We start from the raw sequence: 24,146 nt of genomic DNA on the forward strand, positions 1-24,146 counted from the left end.
GTGGTGTACCATGGAATTCCAATAAGGTTGAGAGAGTTATAATGAAGCTAATAATGAGAGGAAATAGATGCATATATATTTCGTTTGGACAGAAAAATAATCAAATTAAGAGAAAAATTAATATACAAATAAATACTACAAAAGGTGAGCATGAATCTCATTTACAATAAACAGTATACTGTCTATACTCAAATCACAAAGGTGTGCTAATGTTTCTGGCACAATACAATGAAGAGTCAAAAGTTACATGGCATGATAAAAATTAAATGAAAAGAACATTTAGAGCAATATCCCTAGAATTAACATCAATTCTAGAATGATAAAAAATAATCAAGATTCTATAACTATGCCCAGCACTAAAAGTGGTCAGATTCATTTGGGCACTACCAAAACATACTGACAATATATTTTATCGGAGTCAGAATTATCAGATGCATTATTGCTAATGGTGGGGAAAGGTCTCAGGCCTTGCTTCCTCACACTCCTAAGTTGGCGCAAATGTTCTTTCATGTCTGGAGAAACATGGCAGATTCTTCCTTCTATGCTAGGCACTACAACGACTCCTGATGGTTCATCCAATTCTTCCTCAAAGGCTAAAAGTGCAGTGGAACCAGTTAAACTATAAGTGGTCTTCAAAAGTCATAACTAAAGCTTTGTTAGAATATATGAATTGGAATTTAAAATCAATGATGAAATTTTAATCAGAATTTCTTCACCTTCACAATCAACTCTTCAACCATGAGTAAAACTCCTTTAAATATATTATGAAGTGTATACATAATCAAAAATGCATCAATTCATTCTGGCTTTAAGATACTATATACCCAAACAATAAATGTTTAAGGAAATAGATATGCTCACTTTGATTTGAACACAATGTGATGTATACACGTATAGAAACATCACACAATACAGCATAATACAATTTTTATGTGTCAACTTTAGAATTTTTAAAGTATTTCTACATATTACCCCAAGAGGATATTTGATTATTATGTTTTAATTTTTGAGAATTTTATACGAGTATAAAATATGCATATTTACATCATTTCTAGTCTTTCCCCTTGCAGCTCCTCCATCCCCACCATTCCCTCTCAGACTCATTATACTTCAGCTACTGTTGTGTGTGTGCATAAGCAGAGCCCGCTGAGTCCACCTAGTCGTGATCATATGTGAAGTTGTCATTTGTTTTCCATCTTAAGGTTTGAAAAAAATTAGACAAAAGGTATAGGCAGGGCATTAAAAAACTGTACTTTCTTGAGTTAAAAAGGAAAGGTAATTCAATTTCTTCCAAAAGGTATAATTATAGCTTTCAGAATTTTGGATATATTTAGGAATATAATTATTTATCAAAGAATCAACCAATTATAAAACTAATTATAATTTGATCAGAGTTGATCTTGGATTGTTGCTAAAGTAACGTTATAAAAATAATCAAATTCTAAACTCAATCAATAAGTGGAGATCTATATGCCAAGGCATGGTGTTTATCAGGTGGGAAAAGACAAAATGTTTAATTGGGCAGAAGTAAATTAATTTGACAGGTTATAATTTTCATCTAGATTAGAAGATAAATTTTGTAGAAGCTGTTGAAGATAGTGAAGCAGAAAAACGTAAAAAAGACATGATTTTCTAGAACGTGTCTGTTCTCCATAGCTTTGGATACCTGAGCTTTCCTTGTCACTGGACTCCCTTGCGTCTGCCTTTCACCTTGGAAAACAGAGGTCAGTCTTTAATTCTTCACACTTTCTCAGACGGCAGAATGCCAGAGTCTAAGCACATGAAGCAAAGCAGACCATCACCTGTCAGTGACGATGATTTCTTTGTTGTCATGATCAAACTCATCCGATGGCCTGAAATACACTTCTTTCCTTGCAAAATTTTTTTTTTTCTTTTTTTGGTTTTTTCGAGACAGGGTTTCTCTGTGGCTTTGGAGCCTGTCCTGGAACTAGCTCTGTATACCAGGCTGGTCTCGAACTCACAGAGATCCGCCTGCCTCTGCCTCCCGAGTGCTGGGATTAAAGGCGTGCGCCACCACCGCCCGGCTTCCTTGCAAAATTTTTATTGATTCAAAGTGATTCATTACGACCCTAGAGAGCACCTGTGAATTTTCGGTGTCAAACATTTGCGGGCAGCTTTCAAACATACTGTAATCATCTTTCCCCTGAAATACAAAAGCATAATTCAATTTTCCAAGCCAAAAATTATGAATGCATTAGATATACTTTAAGTTTACTCCTATATTGAAGGTTACTAATTTCCTATGTACATTAAGACATTATTTTCTTAAATCTAAATTAACATACTGTAAATTTTTGTCCTTTTCCATAGATCTTTAAAAGGTAGCTTTGACCCTATTGTCCCATCTCTCTTGAAAGGCTACATAAGATCTCCAAAGAGGGTTGTAAAATAAAGTGAGCTAAGAAGGGCTGTTTAGAATACTATTGTAGAATCTAATCTGAAATTTACTAAAGGGCTCTCAGCATTGGAGCATACAACCTACGCATCTAACAATGTTCCTTGCCCTATACTTCATTCACATAGTGGGAAACCCACTGAATTCATATGCAAAGTTCTTAAAACCCAGTCACACATGTTTCTTTCTAAGTAAAAAAAAAAAAAAAGATAAATGATTAAAATATATCTAAAATAGAAATTTAATTGTTTTAAGAATGTTTATCGCTAAATTTGAATTTAGAAATCCATTAATATCACTTTGGGCTACACATTTTTTGGCAACATTTTCCTAGCATTTAGGGAAGAGAATTGGTAGGCATGGATTTTCGATAGCTTGTATTTTTAAATCTGATAGTACAAAACAATGAAATTGTGCTTATATGAGATAAAATTGATTCAATTCATGATTCATAAAAACAACAATGAAAACATTATTTTCTGAGGGTCTGAAATCATCAAAAAAAGTATGTGTATAACATCAGTGAATTTGCTTAAAGTGTTTCAAAAGAAACAGTCTCACATTTGCAATGTACTCCTTAATGACCAGAAGATAGACTTTTTTTCCCTCAAGTACTGTCCTTTAACTTTAACAGTGTCTCTTATGACTTGGTGTCCTGAGTCTGCATCTGGATCAAGCCCAAATTCTATCCCAGCAACTTGAAGAAATCTGGAATGTAAAATCATATTCTCAGATAATTCTGCAGAGAACTAATTATGAATGAGAAAATATTAGAAGTGAAGTGAGCACATCTCTTTATGCTACTTGATAAGCAAGGTGCACTCAAGCTGTCATGTGACCTTTGACTTCAAAAAGTCAATCAATGAAAGCATCTCTGAGTAATTCTATCCTTATTTCTTTTTATGCAAAGAGAAACTTAAAGAATTTCTAGTCTGCTACAAATGAACTACTGTGACATTATTGTCTAATTTCCATCCTCAGTTGCTGAAAGATACAGTGATAATAGAGACAATATATATGGATCTCTAAAATGTTAACTACAGCCACTTATAAAAGTTAGAAATGCCTGGCTTATATTAACATGTATTCTCATGTTGAGAAATGACTAGCTGGGGTTGGTAACACAGACCTGCAACTCTGGCTACTTGAGAGACTAAGGTTCCTTGAAAGACTAAGAGGGTCACGATTCAGCATGGATTACAAAGTGAATCTAAGGTCATCCTGGGCGACTTGGTGAGAATAAAGATGGGGGTGGTGACTGGGACTATAACTCAATGCTAAATCTTAAATAGATGAGGCTAACAAGACTTTTCTAATACAAATCGTGCCATTGGGAAGACTGTCATCTATTATGTATCAGCCTTTGGGCTAAGATCAAGTGAAGAATACTCTCCTCCAGTTTACAAAATGGTTATAAGTCAGAACCATGATTCACCCAGAAGATAATTTTTCTAGGGAAACAAGATGCTGAGGGAAGCAAAGCTCCTGCCCCAAGGGTAAACCTAAGCCATCCTTCACCACCTTTTTCTGCAGCTGTTCCCACTGCTCCCTTTTGCCTTCTGGTAACCTGGAGGTAACAAAGGTGATATTCAGTCCTCCTGCCTGTCCTGACCTACACCTGCTTTCCTTTTCTCCACCCCCTTGCCTGTTGTATACCAATCTGTACCAGGTTCTAGGCCTTCATCACTGCAAATATAATAAAATACAATGGATGAGCACAATTAATTCTTAATATTGCCTTGCTTGGATGAGAATTATGGTAAGACAGAAATCCCCTAATATTCTTTCTTCTGTGCTATGGTTTAGTGGGGAATTGCTAAACAAAGCATCAAGATTATTAAACAATAAAAATCATAGTTATAAACCTGCCATGTCAGAATTTTTACTATGGTTCTGAATTTTTCAACCACAGAATTTTAAAATGTTATAGAGTAAAACATGATTATAGATATTTTGTCTTTAATTAAAGAAACTTTTGGTTGAAAAACAAAAACCTTAGGCTTCTATTATGTTTCTAAATCACTAATATAATCTTACTGCCACCTACATAAACAGCTCACCAAACCACAAAATGCCCTGAATACAGAAAAACAACACACAAGAAAAAAAAACGAGAAGTAAAAAGAGCTACATAGTTTCATGGGAGGAAAAGATAAATTGATTTTCATAAGATTAGAGACATATGAGTAAGGTGAGTAGTAGATTAAAAAAGAAGAGCCACATAGTGTTGGCCACAGCATATGACTTTAGAGTCAATGATGGCAGCACATGATGACAAGGATCAGGTATGGTTAAATAGAAAGATGCCAACAATAAAAAGAATACAGATTTGATAAGAGATCAAAGAATTAGAAAGGAAGTCAAACATTTTTTTTCCACCAAATTAAGGGGCAAGCAGAGGCAAGAAAGAAAACAGAAAGGAAAAGAGGAAAAAGGAAGGGGGAAGAAACAGGAAGGGAAGGAGGGGGGAAAGGAGAGTGAGGAAGTCTACACCACCTTGTGTTCACTGGAGATGTCTAAACAATCACAGTTTGCAAGTCACGGGAAGAACATCCTATTATAGGTCATAAATAAGCGCACTACATCCCATCAGTTCCAGGAACTCAATTACTTCTGGGCAGGATGGATGGAGCAATACATGAGGCTTCTGAAAAACAAGCCATTGTATATGGATTCCAAAAAAGGATCAGAATTTGAGCTCTCATTAAACCGATAGACATTTACTAGTTTCTTAAAGTTCAGCATCTACCATCCTAACAGATGTAGGAAGGAGTATATAAGCAGAAAACTTCAAAAGTCCTTTTTCTGGGTGTCAGGAAAGGAAATGTAACCACAGAAACTCAAAGAGGGGCCGTATTCCCAACACTCAGCTCCAGCACACTATGGTGGTGGTAATGGGCACCCGAAGAACCAACACTGAAAGAGAGTTGAATTGCTTGGTGTGTCTGATTGCCAGCTCCTGTCTGACCCTCAACACAGGGTACTTTAACAAGGCCATAGGGGTCAATGGTAACTAAAACCCTGCTTTTCATCAAGATGACCAGGAAGATGATCCCTGAGGACACAGAAAGCTTTAAAGAGATTTCCTGTAAAAGCTCAGGAAAGCAAACCCATAATGCCACTTACAAACTGTGCTCTCCTTTGCCTATAGTTAGCATGGGAATCACTCTGAAAATTGAACAGACAGACCTCAGGCAGTCAAAGACTGGCTGCCATGTAGCACCAAGGAGGAAATATGCAAAGGGCTACAAGACTACAAACACACCCAACATCTAAACCACAGCCCACATGGTGAGGCTGGAACTGGCATGAGGCTAAGCCGGTTACTGCCTCCTGAAGGAACACGGTTAACACTCGCCAGAGAACGAAAGCAAGATTAGAGTCTCACAAAATAATAATCAAAATATCCATAAGAAAATCTGAAAATGTTCAGGAAAAGAAGGAAAACACCAAGGCTGGGGTAGGGGGCAATGCTGAGGTGACAAAAAATAATAAGACTTTCAAATATAAAGCAGCCATTAAAAAAATAGTCAGCAGTAAAGAAGTAAAATCATTCTGGAATCCAATGGAATAGTGGGAAGTGCCTGCGATGAAATAATATAAAGGAGAATAAAGAACCTAGGAGGTGGCTCAGGCCACATACTATTGAAGACCTGGATTCTAACCCCAGAACCTCAGAATCCATGTAAAAAAAATTCAGGCAAAGCAGCTGGTATGTAATCCCTACACTGGGGAGGTAAGATAAATAGTTCCCTAAAGTTCACTGACAAACCAATGAGGGACCCTGACTCAAAAAATGAGATGGAGAAGGACCAAGGAAGACCTACAGCATTGACCTTTGGCCTCTGTATTTGTACACATGTTCAAAATACACACACACACACACACACACACACACAAACACAAAACCTTAAGGGGAATCTTTCTTAATTCTTACTTGAAAATCAAAGTAAAATTCATTGGATAGCCTCAGTAAGAATGTGGCTTACATGTTGAAAGAAAGGTCATGAACTAGAAAAAATATATTAATAAAATTTTTAATCTTTATATCAGAGAGGAAAAAGTAAAACATAATAATAAACTGAGTTTCAGAGTCCTATAGAAACCAGGTCAAACTATGTCATCTAAATCTCAGAAAAGGGAAGGAAGGATATACTATCAAATAAAATGTAAAGAAACAGTGAAAGAAACAATTCAATGGAAGACATAAACAAAATCTAAGCAAAAGCAAACACACATGAGAACAAAATCTGAGAAACACAGAGCCAGACACATCAGAAACACACCACTGAATAGAAAACACGAGAAATAACCAGAGCAAAACAATGCTTTGTGAATAAAGGAAAAGTAATGTGAAAGACTGAAAATGCTCATCATGAATTTTGGACTCAAAAAGTGGCAGAGAAATGACTCAGAAAGCTAAAGGAAAAGGGCCATCACATGAATTCCATATCCAACTAAAATATCCTCTTGAAATAAAAGTTAGATAATTCTTTACCAGCAGAAATGCTTTCAAAAGGTTTTGGCAGAATTTATTCAGACCAAAGAGAAATATACCAAAAAATAAACTTGGAAAATCAGAAATGAAAAGAAAGCAATAGAAATAGAAAATATCTGGATAAATAGACCATTCTCTTAAACTCTTTAATGTTTGAAAGCAAAGTTTAAACTGTTAAATGCAGTTTATAACACAGGCAGATGTGATATACAGGACAGCTACACCATAAAGAGAATAGAAAGGCACTGAGCACTACACAGAGATGAGCCTTTAAATTCCATTTAACATGACAAGTAGCTCGGTGGTTAAGAATCCTGGCAGTTTTTCCAGAGGACATGAGTTCAGTTTCCAGCACCCACATAGCTGTCAGCAACTGTCTGCAATGCCAGTTCCAGATGATCTGACTTCCTCTTCTGGCCTATGTGGGCACAGCATACATATAATGCACAGATATAAACACTGTTATGCATAAAACATCTAATATCTTTTGGAAAGCCATCTGTGGTAAGTGAAATTGCATGTAGTTTCAAAATCTATATATCAAAACATTTGTTGAGCAATTCAGAAAGAGGTAGGAAAAAATTATTTACAAAAATGGAGACAACAGAATTGAACAAAAACAATCTATAACTTTTGGATCCCTTCACCTTAGATAATAAAATAGCCAACTAGTCAATATGGCACAACATTGATTATATAAGTACCTAACAACAAAGCTTTAAATACATCAACCAAAACCTAAACAGAGAGAAAACAAAAGGCTCAACTGACTTAAGGATTCCATGTTCCTTACTAAATATTACAGTTGATAGAAAAGTTGCAAGGATTTCAAAGAACAGAATCAAAATCACCACCAATAAAAAAAGTATATATCGATGTAAATGTATATATTGAAATTTAATCAAGGTACACTATATATATAGTCACATTATAAACAAATATTCCAATACTAAAGAATGTAATCCCTACAAAATATGATTTCTGAGTAGAAACTAGAAACCAGTGGCAAAGGTAACTAGGAAATCCGGGAAACTAAAGTATCTATTTATAAATAACCCACAGATATAGGAGAAAATCTCAAGAAATTAAGTGCTCTCAGCTAAACAAGGATAAGAACATGATACATTAAAAATCTGTGTGATGCCACTAAAGTAGAGCTTACAGAGAAATTTGTAACACTGAATATATTAGAAAAGAATGGTCTCAAATATTCAACTGAGTCTTCTATCACAAGAACGGCAGAAAAGGGGTGTTTAAGCTGGGGTGACAGAGGAAGGGCATTCTAGGCAGGCAGCACAGACTGTTGGGGACACAGGCATGAGACAGCCTGTGCATCAGGAGTTAAAAGAAGGGCTTCTTAATAAGTGAGACGGCAGAAGCACAGTTCGCATATGACAGGTGGCTTGAGTTTAAAAAGGCAACGTTGAGCCAGTTTGAGAATATGCCACCAAAGGACTTGAGATCAGTTACTGTAGGCTAAAGGGAACTGTTATGTAATTTGAAGCAGAAGCATTACATGAACTATTTATATTTTAGAAGAATAATTGGTGCAGATATGTGGAGAATATTGTCCTATGGATGGTCTGTTGGGGATAGACACAAAGAGGTTTCTAAAGAATAATCAGCTAATCAAATTTCAGATGGAAGCTGATTAGTTTGTATGCAGAGGTATTGTCAAAGTTTTGATTAAAATTAGATGCAAAAGTATTTTCAAATATCTTTACATTGCACTGGGGAAAAAATTGCTGATATTTGGGACTAATTAAACTACTACCCTAATTATGTATCAGGCTCAGCGGACTGATTAGAATTGCGCATTTTCCATGCCTATCTGCTCACATTGATTTCATGTCCTGGGCCTAATACTATTATAGATAGATAGATAGATAGATAGATAGATAGATAGATAGATAGATAGATAGATAGATAGATAGATAGATAGATGATAGATAGATATAGAGATAGAGATATATGCCGGGCGGTGGTGGCGCACGCCTTTAATCCCAGCACTTGGGAGGCAGAGGCAGGCGGATCTCTGTGAGTTCGAGACCAGCCTGGTCTACAAGAGCTAGTTCCAGGACAGGCTCCAAAACCACAGAGAAACCCTGTCTCGAAAAACCAAAAAAAAAAAGAGATAGAGATATATATCCTTCTAATTATTTCCCTGAAAAATCATTTTTCTACATCTAATTCCATTTGAAAGCAGCCAAAAAATCATTGTCTCATCACTGAACTTGCTCACACCCAGACAAGGCTTTATCACACTGTCCTGGTTAGTTTGCTGCTAACTTAGCACAAACTACAGTCATTTGGGAGAGAGAGCCTCAATAGAGAAAATGCCCCCACCAGACTGGTCTGTGAGCAGGTCTGTAGGGCATTTTCTTGGTTGGTGGTTGCTGTGGGAGAGTCTACCTTACTGTGAAGAGTAACACTCCTGGGCTAGTGGTCAGGGTTGCTACAGAAGGCAGGCTAAGGGAGCCAAGAGGAGCAAGCCAGTAGTGTCCCTCCATAGCTCACTCTCTGGTTCCTTCAGAGAGGTCCTGCCCTGTCTTCCCTCAGTAATGGAAGGCTGCAAGATGGATGAACTCTTTCCTCCCCAAGTTGCTTCTGGTCATGGTGTTTTATTATGGTGCTAGAAACTCTAAGACGCATATCAATTATAAGGATCATGGCGGAGTTGAAGACAAATTTGGGTGTAAAATAAACTGCCTTGGATTGAGAAAGAAAATACTAGAAAAGACCTTTGTTAGGATAAGGGCAGGTAAGTAAAAAGTGGTACATGCCTGTTTTCTAATAATGCTAATAATCCTGTTCTATTAATATGACTCAACTTGGAATTTTATTTTTGTCTCAATAAATCAAACTGTAATATTTATCATGCACTGTATTTTTAAAGCAAATGCACTTTGTAGAATATGGAAATTTAACATATGCCAATGGATAGGAAGCACACCTAACTCTCACCATTTTTTAAGAATATAATATAATTAACTGTAATGATCATGCTGGACAATAAATCTCTGGAATAATTCCTCCTACCAACTGTAATTTTCTATCCTTGGAGCATCATTTCTGCACTCCAGCCCTGGTAATCTCCATTTTACTCTCTATATAAAATAAGCTTTGGGGGCTCAATTTAAAAGATCATCACGTAGCACTTGTCTTCCTGTCCCTGGCATATTTAACTTATATGATATCCCCAGGTTCATTCATGGTCTCACAAACAGTAGGGTACCTCCATTTGTCTGGCCTGACAGCGTTCCACCGTGAGTACATGACTATCCACCCACCCTTGTTACCACCATCTTTAAAACTCTAGGTCGTGTGGCAATGAGTGCAGGTGCACATATATTCCATTAACGTATTGAACTAATTGCTTTGCCCATATACTCAGTGATGGCACTGTTGAACTGTAGGCTAAGTCTAATTCTTCCATATTTAGGAATCTCTGCTGTTTTCCATATTGACTGTACTAATTTATATCCCTGTGCATAGTGCATAAAGATACCCCTTTCTCTGCATCTTTATCAGGACTTATCATTACAGAAGAGCTAAGTGGATGGTAAACTATCCAATGTTGTTGGACTGGAATATATAAAAGAATTAAAATGGCAATACTAACCGAATTGGTGTATAGACTTCAGCTCAATCCACACAAAAGTCCTGCCTTTCTACAGGACATTTAACCCGCACTAATAGATTATTAAATTAATTAACTTAATTAATTTAATTCTAAACTTCATTTTTAACTATAAGGACCCCAAATAGCCAAAGCAATTCTTAAAGAAATTGACTAAGTTGTTTTAAAGATTCCTACAAAGGTGGAGCAGTCGATATGGTGTGGACAGACAAGCACAGCTCAATGGAACTTGAGTGAACATCTTTACTAAGCCTTCACACTTTGAGGCAAGAGCCAAGGCAACCCAGTAGAAGAAAAAAGTTGTTTGTTTTTTTTTTTTTACAATAAGTGTTCTCAAACAACAGAGTACTTAAAAAAATTGGACTGCTATCATATGCCATACACAAAAATTAATTCAAACCCGCTCAAGGCATAAAGATAAACCAGAAATTATGTAACTCTTGAAATAAATCAAGTCAGTGACAGCAAATTAGACACTGGCTTCAGCGTCACAAAAATGATAAGGAGATGACAAAAGCACAAGGAAAAAGAAAAAAAGTAGATTATTTCAATAGTTAAAACTCATTCTTCGCCAGGTGGTGGTAGCACATGCCTTTAATCTCAGCACTCGGGAGGCAGAGGCAAGTGTATCTCTGTGAGTTCGAGGCCAGCCTGGTCTATAAGAGCTCGTTCCAGGACAGGCACCAAAGCTACAGAGAAACCCATCTCAAAAAAACAAAAATAAAAAACAGAAAAACAACAGATTCTTCAAATGACATCAGCACAGCATGATGGTGACAGTATGGAGAAAAAAAAAAGTTTGCTCATCATAAATCTCATGAGCCTTATCCAGAAGACAGGAACACCTATGTAACTCATTATGTTTGTTTCAAGAACAGACTTTACAAAAGGGTACAGGCATAGACACATCTCACAAGGAAAGACACAAATGGCCAACAAGCAGTGGAGACGCCCCACATCAGCAGCCATTGGAGAGAAGCCATTCAACATCACGAGGTACTGTTGCACGCTAACTAGGACAGCTAGTGGGAAGGTAACAAGTGTTGGCAGGGAGGTAGAGAAACGGAAGCTTCTAGGTAACTTACTGCAGGAGAATGTTGAAGTGGGGCGGTCACTTTAGGAAACAGTCTGTCAGTTTCCATTTGACTCCGCACCTCAAATCCTGTATTACTATATCTAAGAGGAAAAAAAAAACCCACTTGGCACATGTATTTTCACAGCATCGTTGTTTATATTGGTGGAAAAGGTGGAAACAAATTCCATCAACTGATAGATGGGTAAATGTGTTATTCTCCATGAATGGTGTGGTACTCACCAACACAAAGAAATAAGTGTTGACCCATACTACAACATGGATAAACATTGAAAACATGCTAAGTGAAAGAAGCCAGTAAGAGGGACACAATACAGGATTGACTCCTATAACTGAAAAAACAGGGAAACCTACAGAGACTAAAGTAGATTGTTTGCCTGTAGCTGGGGGCTTGGGAGGAAGTGGAAAGTGATTGGCAGGGTGGGTTTCTTTGCACAGTGACAAAAATGTTCTTGAATTGATTCTGACAATAACTTTACAACTCTGAAAAACTAGGAAACATGCCTTTCCATTTTCTAATATCTTTATGTCTTTCTTCAAGGGTTTACAGTTTTCATTGCAGAGGTCTTTCACCTCATTTGGTTAGGTTTATTACAAATTATTTTCATTGAGGCTACTTGATGGTGGAAGTTACAAAAAAATTCCCACACTAGTTCAGAATTACATATAATAAAGGGTTATTTATTTAGGGGATACTTACAGATCACTGTCCTAGATCACAGTCCTCTGCACAAATGGGGAACAGGAAGAGTCTAGCAGCCAGAAGCGAGAGCCGGAAGCAAGAAAGCAAGTACAAACTTTATAGCTGCATTTATAGTATAAGAGACCACTCCCAAGTGCACTGGTATCTTAAAGGCTATTGGCTGAAGGAATGGAAGGAGCTCCCACAGCAGCTACTATGAATGGGAGTATGTCCCTGATCTCCTTCTCTGTGTGTTTGCTGGGAGTGTATAGAAAATCTATTTGTTTGTGCAAGTTGGTTTTGTTTCCTGCCATGTTGTTGGGTTTATCATTTCTAGGTTTTCTGGTAGAGTTTTTTAGAATCTTTTATGTATATGTCATCTATAAATAGGAATAGTTTAACTTTTTCCCTTGTTTGTATCCCTTTAATCTTCTTCTCTTGCCCTTTTGCTCCAAGTAGTTCTTCAAACACACCATTGGAAAGAGGTGATCATAATGGGCAGTGCTGTCTCATTCCTGATTGTTGTGGGATTGTTGCAAGTTTTTCTCCACTTATGATGCTGCTGGCTGTTGTCTTCCCAGATATAGCCTTACTTTCTCATGGACTTTATCATGAAGTCATGTTGGATTTTTTTCAGAGACTTTTTCTGCATCTATTGCATGACATGTAATTTTTATAAGTAAACCCGTTTATGTAATTTATTATGCATTATATGTTGAACCATCCCTACATCTCAGAGATAAAGCCAACTTTGTCATTGTGAATAATCTTTCTGATGTTTGTATGTTGGGTTTATAATTATTTTATTGTACACTTTTGAATTTGTTATCCAACACCAAGTGATCAGCACTGAAAACATATGAGTAACTAACTGTATATATTAGAAATATACATATATATATCAGTATTATGTATATACAATTAAAGAAAAAGAAGAAAATATTCAAAAAGACAAAGTTGGGAGGAGACAGGTTGGTGAATAGGTAGAATTGGAGGGAAAAAATGAAAGGTAGATGTGGTCATATTTCATTATATACATATATGGATCTTTTTTATTAAAAAGCAGATGGAAGGATGGCTAAGCAGTTAAGAGCATGGGCTGCTCTTTCAGAGGACACAGGATCAGTTCCCAGGACCTACAGAGTGGCTAACAATGATATGTAACTCCAGTTCCAGGATATTTCACACCCTCTTCAGGCCTCTGAGGGTGCTAAGCACATATAATACTCAGACATATATATAGGCGAAACACCTATACACATAAAAAAATAAACAAAATCTCAAAAACAAATGTTTTAAACAAACTATGGTGGCACATGGCTTTAATCCCAGTACTCAAAATTCAAAATCGGGAAGATCTCTGTGAGCTTGAGGGCAGTCTGGTTTAAATAACATGCCCCATGCCAGCCAGGGCTACAAAGCAAGATATTTTCAATAAATAAATTTTAAAGAATTAAAATAAAAGACACGGTGATATCATTTAAAATAATATATTTATATGATGCATTGTAACTTCTGCCTTGTAGAAGGCTAGAGAATAAATGTCAGCTAAAACTGAAATAAAGCAGAAATTTAAAAACCCATACAAATAAAGCCAAACAAGCTACATCTTCATTCACTGAAACACTTACAGAGTTGATATGCCCTAGCAAGATTGGTTGATGAAAATCATATCAACAAACAGAAGGAAAGTAGCACTACAGAGCCTATAGATTATAAATACTTTTCTTACAATAAATCTTAAAAAATACAATTTACAATCTAAATGGAACACAAGTAAAGGATTGTTGAACATCAAGACCTATGATGAAGCTATGGAAAATAATATTGTACAGGATTTTCTTATATAAGTTAGGAAATAAAATTCAGAAACAGCTACATACATGCACAGTCACTTTATTAATTACATGTGCATATCTGCAATTCAGTATTAAAAGGGGACTCTTTTTCAATGAAACTATATATAAATCTACAAAATGGTGCCACCAGATGTAAATATATAAATATTAATGTAATTATACAAATGATACAAGAATAAAAGATGAATAATTTCTTAATCATACATGAAAGTTAATTCAAGTGTTTACTACTTTAAAGATGGTTGAATCTGGGAGAATGGAGCCTAAAAATGAGGTGGACTAGAGTTGCATGCAATAGCCAAATTTATTCAGCAGACTATCTATATTCTGAGGGTTAAGAAGAACCACATAAATGACATATATAATCACAAGGACAAACCACATGTGGCAAAAACATGGTTTTCCCTTGGAGGAATATAAACAAATAACAATAACCAGTTGTAATGAGTAGTCTAGAGTATACCCACTCTTTAACTGCTATACCTGGGAAGAGTAGGGAGCACATTCCAAGAACAAGTTTGTGGTTTTGAAGAAACTGAGACTACAAAATCATAGCCTTGTTTCCTTGGAGTTTTCTCACAAGCACTCAGAATTCCTTTCGCATGATGACTCCATTTTTGGACATTATTCCAACATGTAAGGATTGGTATGGTAATGGATTGAGTAGGTAAACGTACTTGCTGCAACATCTAACAATCTGAGCTCAATTCTAGGGGCCCACATGATAGAGGAAGAAAACCATTTTCTCAAGTTGTCTTTTGACCTAACACACACACACACATACACACACTTACTTAATGTGGGATGTCCTTTTATATAGATGTTGCTTTTATTGGATAATGAATAAAGCTACTTTAGACTACAGCAGGGCAGAATATAGCCATAGGTAAAATAGGCAGAGTCAAAGAGAAACCATGTAGCTGCTGAAGGAGACAGATGTCTGGAACCCTTCCGGTAATCAACAGCCTTGTGGTGATACATAGACAAAAAGAAATGGGTTAATTTAAGATATAAGAGCTAGCTAGAAAGACACCTAAGCTGTTGGCCAATGTTGTAATTAATACAGCTTCTGTGTGATTATTTGGGTCTGGGTGGCCAGGAAATGAACCAGCAGTCTTCGTTTTACACACACACACACACACACACACACACACACACACAAACACATATGCATGCACATGCACACATGGACAAACATAATACATGAATATAATAAAAATTAACATGAATCACATATATAATTTATAAAACAGAATAATAAATCATTTAGAAGAAATCATACAAGGACATCTTCATGACTTTGAAGCAAAGGTTTTTTTAAGCAGACCAGCAAAAGTACAAATCACACAAAAAAAAAATTGGTCAATTAAACTTAGTTTAGATTAAAATCTCCCACATTAGGAAAAATGAAAAAAAAAAACCCTGACTAGAAAAAATATCTGCATAACATATATTCAACAATGGAATTGGGCCTGAAACTAAATAACAACCTCTACAAATCAATTTCACAAGGACAGAAATTCAAATTTCTAGTTGGGGAAAAATACCATGGACTTGATCATGGTGGCACACACTGTAATTCAAGAAGTAAGGAAGACCAAGACCCGCCTGTGCAATTAAGTGATAGTCTGTCTCAAAATAAGTAAAAAAAAGTAAAAATTAAATTTTAAAATAAAATAGAAAGAACATCAACTAAAGAATAAATACAACTGGCTTATAAATATCTGAGAATGTTCAATATCATCACTCAACAAGAAATACAAATTAAACTGACAATGGTATGTTACTACAACACCTACCACTATGATAAAAATAGTGCTGAACAGCAAGAAAATGGAATAATCAAAATTTTCATATACTGCTGATGGATGTATAGCTGGTACAACTATTTTGAGAAAACGCTTGGCAGCACATAGTCAAGCTACACATATGTCTGTATATGACACAAAAATTCCACTTCTGGGCATGGACTCAAGAAAAATGATTACTTCTAACTACCAAAAGAATTATATAAGAATGCTAATAGTGATTTCATAATAGCAAATATTAGAAACCATCAGAGTATCTTTGAACATTAGAATAGATAAGTAAATTATATTATAGGTCACATATTAAAACATAACTCAGTAAGAAAAAGAACAAATATTGCTACATACAACAATTTGAGTGAATCTCAAATGTGTAAAAACAAGCCCACACAAAGGGATACATGCTGGATGACGGGGAGTGACGGGTGAAGGCCAGGGTAAGTGACTGGGTGAGATGAGGGTCCAGTAATGTGCTAGAAATAATTTATATTTCGATTATTTAAAAATCATATAGAACTCTAGACTTCAAAATTGTATAAATCAGAAAATTTAGTTAATAAGTTGCTTTAAAACTGAAAGTAATACATATGCTTATACAAGGCAGTAAAACATATGAATACAAAAACTGAGCAATATATGAGTTCATAGGATTCTGTGAAATGACAGTTGTGTCTAGACAAAAGAAAATGACACAAGATTTGAGTTTTAGAAATCAAGCAGACAAAAAATTTAGAAGCAAAACTACAGTTTTCAAAACTCGTCAAGTATATGTGATGAATGACATGCATCCCTGCTAACATGATATGAATCAGCATTTGCTCATGTTTTTCAGGCCAGAAGCAGCAGCAGCCTGGTAGAAATTCATTTTTGCAGGTCCTACTGCAGACCTACATAATCTGAAACACTAAGGTAAGGCACACACACACACACACACACACAACCCAACTTTAACAACTCCTTTGTACAATACTGATACATACAGAATTTGAAAAAAGAACTGAGGAGATGGCTCAGAAGTCAAAAGCAATGGCTAATCTTACAAAGGACTCAGATTTGATTGCTAGCACCCACACAATGTCTCAAAATAGTCTAACTAAAGTCCCAGGAAATCTGGCACCGCTTTCTGGCACATGGTACATAGACATACATGTAGACAAAACACCCACACACATTTAATTAATTAATTAGATATATTTGAGAAACAACATTATAAAGGAAAGTAGTTTTTGAATCTCTGACTGTATACCATAACTACAGATTTATTCATTGTAAATGTTATACAAATTATTGAAGTAAAAGTCATAGTATCAAATGAGGGATCAAAGTTACAAGAGTTGCTTGAGGAAAAAGTCAGTAAGCCTCTTTTAGGCCTATTCAAGGAGACATCAAAGTGAGTATCCTCAGTAGGCAGATAGAAATATAGGTCTAAAAAGGAGGTTAGATTCAAATTATAGATCCATCCATAAATAGAACAGATGAAGTAGTTAAAGCCAAAGGAATTTACAAACTGCTTTATACTACTAGGTCTTAGAGGAACACATATGTATGAAAATAGTTTGATATTAATGTCGAAAATTATAATATAGATAAGACATTCTCAAATTTTCAATCTCAAGATTTTGCTTCCCAGTCCCCTAAAAAGCTAAAAAATTGACATAGGAACCTATTAACTAAGAAACAACAAAGGCCTTATGTGTATTTTTATAAAGAATATATTAGCAAACACAGATGGCATACTGTGCAAACCTCATGTCTTGCTAAGTAAAGAACAGGGAGATATTATCTCCCGTGTCATTCAGTTTACTGGAATATACTGCTTTGTATGACATATATTTTCAAAATCTGGTCTTTTACAGATAAGTAACTAGGAAACTACTTCAATAAGCTTTCTAGATAATTGTGAATATTTTTCTTCATTACTATACTAAAACTCTGTAAGACAGTTTCCCAGAATGGTTTTCAATGTGACAACTCAAAGTCACATGAATTAACTTATCAAACTCTATATATGCAGAACAAACTTAAGAATGAGAAAAGCAACTGACACCCAGTAAGAGTGCAAGGAGAATGGCTGGGTCTGTTGGTATCACAGATAGGGACCTCATGGAAATCTCTACTGTGTGTGCACTATCATCTGGACACTGCTAATTTATATTCACAACAGGCAATACTTTTGTGTTTTTCAAACACCAAACTAAACAAGCATGTACCCCACATGGCAAACATCTTGTCTAATTTGTTCCTGCCCATTCTTTAATGTGCATGGTAATCATTCCCCCTCCCAACACTCAGTCCTATGGCCCAGCCAACTAAATATGTACCCTACTAGCCATGGTTGCCTCCTGGTGTTCACAAAGTCCACTATGCACATTTTCACCTTTGAATCTCTGCTCTTGCAACTTCCTCAGTCTAAAACAATTTCCTTGTCGACAGTCAAAAGTCTCATGCTATCTCATTTCACTCGGGGATCTCCTCTAATTCCACCTGACGATTGGGGCCTTATTTTTTACTCTATTTTACTTATTTTTGTGTCCATATGGGGGTGCCCATGCCATAGGCACATGCATAGGCAAGGACTACTTGCAGGAGTTGATTATCTTCTTCCATCGCCGTGGTCTCAGGGAGTGAGCTCAAGTGGCAGCAAGCACTATTACCCAGTGAGCCATCTGCCAGCCCAAGTAAGGTCTTACTCAAGTAACTTCTTGAGTAATGGCAAGAACCTCCAACTTCAACTCTAGACACTTCTTAGTCCCGTTATTCTGCATCATCTCTCTCTGCAGTGTTTGTTGCTGCCCAGCATATCATATATTTCTTTTTTAACTGTCTGTTTTTCCATCTGAGAACACGAGCTACCATGAGGGTAAGGTCTTTTTTCCTTGTCTATTCGCTCCTGTACCCCTGCTGCTCAGAACAGTGCCTAGTGTTGTACTTGGCATGTTTTAGATGGGTTATATTAATAATTCACATGTTTTTATTAAACACTATATGCCAAGCACTCCACATCCCAGAAATGAATATTTGCTGAACCACATGAATACTGAGCACGTATCTGCCCCAGTAAGCAAAGATGTGAACACAGAGGTTGACAACTAAGCTTCGGAACATAACATTTAAGGGACAAAGAAATTATGACATCTTCAAACCAGATATTCTCTCTCAGTAATTTTATAACCAAATAATCTAGAGTTATCACCAATATAAACAGCATCCATTCTTTGAGCAATTCTTTCTAGAAACAATAGTTTTAAATGGAAACATTTGCAGAGGTGTTAATCGCAGACCATTCAATGTTGTTTCTTCGCTTCCTTGACAGCCCAGAAATCATATGGGTACACATTGCTCTTTCAAAAGCCTGTCAGTAAGGTGCTCTGTTCACTAGTGTCCTTGACCCTTGACCTTGTCTGTCTGAGAGTAGCTGACATTTCAATGACATTAGAATTCTGTAATCTCCTGAGCTTCCCCCAAGATACTAACATTTTGAACAACATGGCTGATATGCATATGAGCAGTATTCTTGAAAAAAAAAAAAAACACTAGAGGATGAAGTCTTGCTAGATAATCTGTCAAACTGCACAATCCATAAAAAAAAAAAATTCCCAAACACCATGCTGCCATTTGACACACAGTGTTTTAAATCCTTCAATAGTAAACACATGACTTTCCCTTGGTATTTTACAAAACTGTGGAAGGCAATCTACCAAAAACCAATGAAATCCATGAATTCATCTTAGTTGAGATTTAATTGTTTCCACCCCCTGTACCTATGAGCATGGTCTTATTTTGAAACAGGGTCAATGCAAATATAACTGAGTTTAGTTAGATGAGATGATCAGAGTAGACTCTACTTCAGTAACTTATATCCTTAAAAGGCAAGGGGGAGTGGGGAGGATGGGAAAAGGAAAGGGAGAAGGAGAAGGGAGAGAAATCATCATGTGACGGTAGAACCAGAAGTTGGAGTAATGCATTTATACATATTTTCAAGGACTAATGTCCTCACCAGAAACCAGGAGAGCCATAAAAGTGCCAACTGTGCCAACCTTTTGATCTGCAGTCCTTCAAGACAAATTTTCTTTTACTGATTTAAGCCACCTATTTTACAATACTTTTGCTTGTCAATCCTAGAAAACTAATGCAATACTGATAATAAATAGATAGACAGACAGACAGATAAGCAAGCAAGTAAATAAATAAGAAAATGAGGAAAGATATATCTTCTATTAGGGAATAATCCAAAAAAATTCTGAGATTACTTTGCCATAAAGTGGGTGAAGTGTAAGGCCCTGTTCCTTAAATGTGAGCTGCACAAAATGACTTCATTCCAAAGGTTATACAACAGAAAAGCAGGGAACATACTTCAGAGTGGAGACATTTAACAAAAGTCAATGTCTGCAGTGTTGACAATGTGCAGACCTGAGAAGATGTGATTTTTTTTTTAAAAAATGAAATTGTATTTCTGTGGTTTTCCTACATAAATAAAATACACCAGTATTATCAATATGAAAAACATAGAATTTTAAAATAAAGGACATTCTTAAAAAATACATGACTGATGCTCCTTTAAAATATGAGATCATTATAAACAAAGAGTATCAAGAGAAATTGCCATAATTAAAATAAGCCTAAGAAGTGAGAGAGACCAAATGCAATGTGTTCTCCTACCTGAAATTCTGAAACACAAAAAGAGCGTCATGTAAAAACTAAAGGCATCTAGGTAGAACACAGACATTGATTAATAATGTACATATTTCTGCTCACTAATTGTGACAAATGTTCCAATACTAATGTAAAATATAAGTAATGGGGGATAATGTGAGTCCTTCGCAATATTTCACATCTCTATGCAAATCTAAAATACCCTTGAAAGTTCACTAAAAATAAAATAAATCAAGACCAAAACCACTCCCATTGTTGGTAGATTATGTTGCTAAATCACCACTCAAGACCATCCTATCAGATCCATTATACCGCTATTTAACATATCCATTCATTCAGAGGTGTGTGTTTTCACTGTCCACTACATACCACACACTATTATGAGGCCTAGAGTGATAATACACATAAAGTTCCTATTGACTTCTTTTATTCTCATGTAAATGTGTTTCTTTTCTTATTGCTATGACTAAATAGCTGTCAAAAAAACTTAAAGGGGGATTTATTTTGACTTTCAGTTTATAGAAATTACAGTTCATTGTGGTCAAGAAGGAATGGTGAAAGGAACAAGTTGGTCCATGATGCCAACCAAGAAGCAGAGAAATGGAAATGTCATTGCTTAACTGGATGTCTCCTTCCCATTTTAATTCATTCAAGGACCCCGGCCTATGGAACAGTGCTGCTCACACTCTGGGTGGGACCTTCCATCTCAGTTAAATTTCTCTTAAAGAACCCTCACAGACACTCAAGGTTTGTCTCATTAATGCCCTAGAGTGTTCCTTGTTCCAGTAAAGCTGACAGTAGAAAGCCACCACCACAGATGTTTTTGAATCTTCTGACATGATCTTTTGCAAACAGTTATCACTTACACATCCCACAGCAGCTTGGACTAAACACTGGTCAGTGAAAGCCTGTGTGTGCAGATTATAAGCACAGGTATATGGAAAAGAGAAACTAGCCTACACCTATGAGGAGATGCTTAGTAAATATCTACCCCAGGGACCAGTACCATAACCAATGAGCTTTGCTAAGTAGTCACAGGACTTAAAGAATAAGATTTTCTTCCAAAGCTACAGAAGAGCTATCTAGATACACAAGATTTTATAGTGAGGAAAGAAAGGACTAACACGAAAAGGGAAAGAATAGCTGGGAGATGTTATTCACCCAAGTGTTTGATTGCCACTTATACCTACACAGGCATCAAGCTTCTCAACATATTCCTTCCAACATCAATTCCCCAAACCAACTACACCTTCAGAGATCATTTCAAAACTCTTACTCCTTGGTATTAAGCAACAAAACAACTATTGGGTCTTTATCTTCTAGCTGCCTTTGTATGCTTACCTTTACCCTGCGTATACAGGTATAAACATATACTCTCACATGCTACTGAATAACCATTTCATAAACCGTGTTTCATCTTCCAAACCTAGCTGTTCTTTCTATTCTTAGTCCCTACAACATTAACTTGCAACTATACTTACACAAAGGGTCTCCAACTTATTTCTGCTCCTGACTTTTAATCTCTTCAATTCAAAAACCACCTTTACCTCAAAACTCTCTTGGGTCATGTCACCAACACCTTTCTAATAGTCTGCAGAAATATATGGTTACATCTGTAAGTCCTAGACAATCATTCAACATATTCCAGCACATCAGGCTGGAATTATTATCCAATTAATATTTTACAATGGCATCACATTGCCCCGCCTTTGCACCATTCTATTTCCACACCCAAATAGTTTCCACCTTGAGTCACTGGGAGAAATCAGATGCATTGTGCACACCCTCCTAACCTAAAAATTTAAGTACCAGACAATTAATAGTCACAGATGTCTCACTGAGAACTTAAAATTTCATAGCACAGAGAGAATTTTAAAATAAATTTTCCGCTAGAGATGCTTTCCATAATTTACCTCACTTAATCGCAAAAAGAAAAAAAAAAAACTCTGCTCAAAATCTGATGAAAGAGGGTTAAGAAGTGTTAAATCTTTGACCAAGACCGTGCAATGGTCAGGAAAAATGGCTGAGTCTGAATCTGAGTCTGAATACAGGTTTGTATTAAAAGAGAGTATTCCCCAAAGTTCACACTTAAGGTTTCCAGTCCCCTTTTGTGCAGATACTAGGCTCAGGTTTTCTTTCCCTAAAACTTCTGGAGTTACCATTTCCAGAAAGGAGTTTAATCAGTGGCCCACAAGGATTAGAATGACAGACTCCCTGGCAGCTTCCAAGCCTTCTTGCATGTTTCCAGCATCACCACCCTCCATTCCCCCTGCAGGGTCTGACAAGAAAAGATAATGGCCCACACCTAGCAGAGCCTCCAACAGGCTCTTTGGTACTCGGGTTCACATCATAAACATCATTGAGATAAAGAATAGTCAGGTCATATGAGTCCCTGTCTCCTGGCCGGTTCTCTGGAGTATCAGGAAGCAGCTCTACATCCAGCTCTGTGGGGTGAGGTGGATCCTCCTCCATGTCCCCTGCTTAGAGATAAAACCTCTCTCTGAGCCTGGCAACCCTGTACGCATGCGCATCAGTGGAAGTGGGAGCATGCGCAGCACTTGCTGGGTCTGGGCCATCGTGCCTTGAGCTTGCCTGACTGTGTCTAGGCCAAGAGGTGGTGGCCCTATGGCCTGACAGCCATTGAGAGCCTAACGGAAACCCTGATGCCCTTGCTTCTTCTTTGTTAGAATAAAGTCAAGTTGTAAAAAACGTAGTCAATGCTCGATTTTTTTTCATTTGCATCTTGTTGAGTAAATACTTTTCTATTGCACATCTCTCCCCTGTTTTATAGGAAAATAAAACAACTATTAGAGACCTCAAATACATTTTTTTCTACACTCAAATTCTTGATTCCTTTCTGTCTGAGAGGTCCTGGGGATCCATTAATAACTAAACCCAGACTGAAGTTGGTGCCTATTCCAAGAAGAGCAAAACAGACCCAGTCCTCATCCTGGGGGACTCTGTATAATTTCACTTTGCCCTCACCCTGTTCTTTTCTGACCTTTTCTGCCTCGCCCATAATCCAAATGCCACTTCCTTCTTTCCCATTTATTTAAGAGCCAGGCAAGTCACTGCTCCTTTTCTGATTTACCACGCGATTCTTCATCTGTAGCTTTCTTTAACGCATCTAACATTCTGACCCTGAAATATTGTTCTGTGGGATCTGACATTTTGTGTGTGAGAGACAGAACAGAGCAAGTGAAAAACTAATGCTTTTATTGAGTCGCATTTATTTTACGCAGTTGTGGTGGCCTGATGGAATCCATCCAGGCGATCAATAAGGCACCCCAGAGTTCTGCAACCCATTGGAATACTGCCAGCCAGACATTTGCTCAATTGAACTTGAATTAAACGGTTACATGTAGAATACAAAATGCCAACATTGAAAAATAAGAAAAATAAAAGTTGAGCAAATAAATAAAATTAAAGGATTGTGGGGATGGCAAAACCTCCCTCCTATGAAGCTAGAGGCCAACAATATTTGTATAGAGCAGGTC

The 24,146-nt window shown here is 36.6% G+C and overlaps 1 pseudogene; it reads right to left on the reverse strand.

The window, feature by feature from the left end:
- Window positions 1–372: 372 nt before the first annotated feature.
- LOC130887149 (uncharacterized) lies at window positions 373–23,121 on the reverse strand (annotated as a pseudogene).
- Window positions 23,122–24,146: the final 1,025 nt, after the last annotated feature.

The sequence above is a fragment of the Chionomys nivalis genome, chromosome 15 (genome assembly GCF_950005125.1).
Source record: "Chionomys nivalis chromosome 15, mChiNiv1.1, whole genome shotgun sequence".
NCBI lineage: Eukaryota > Metazoa > Chordata > Mammalia > Rodentia > Cricetidae > Chionomys > Chionomys nivalis.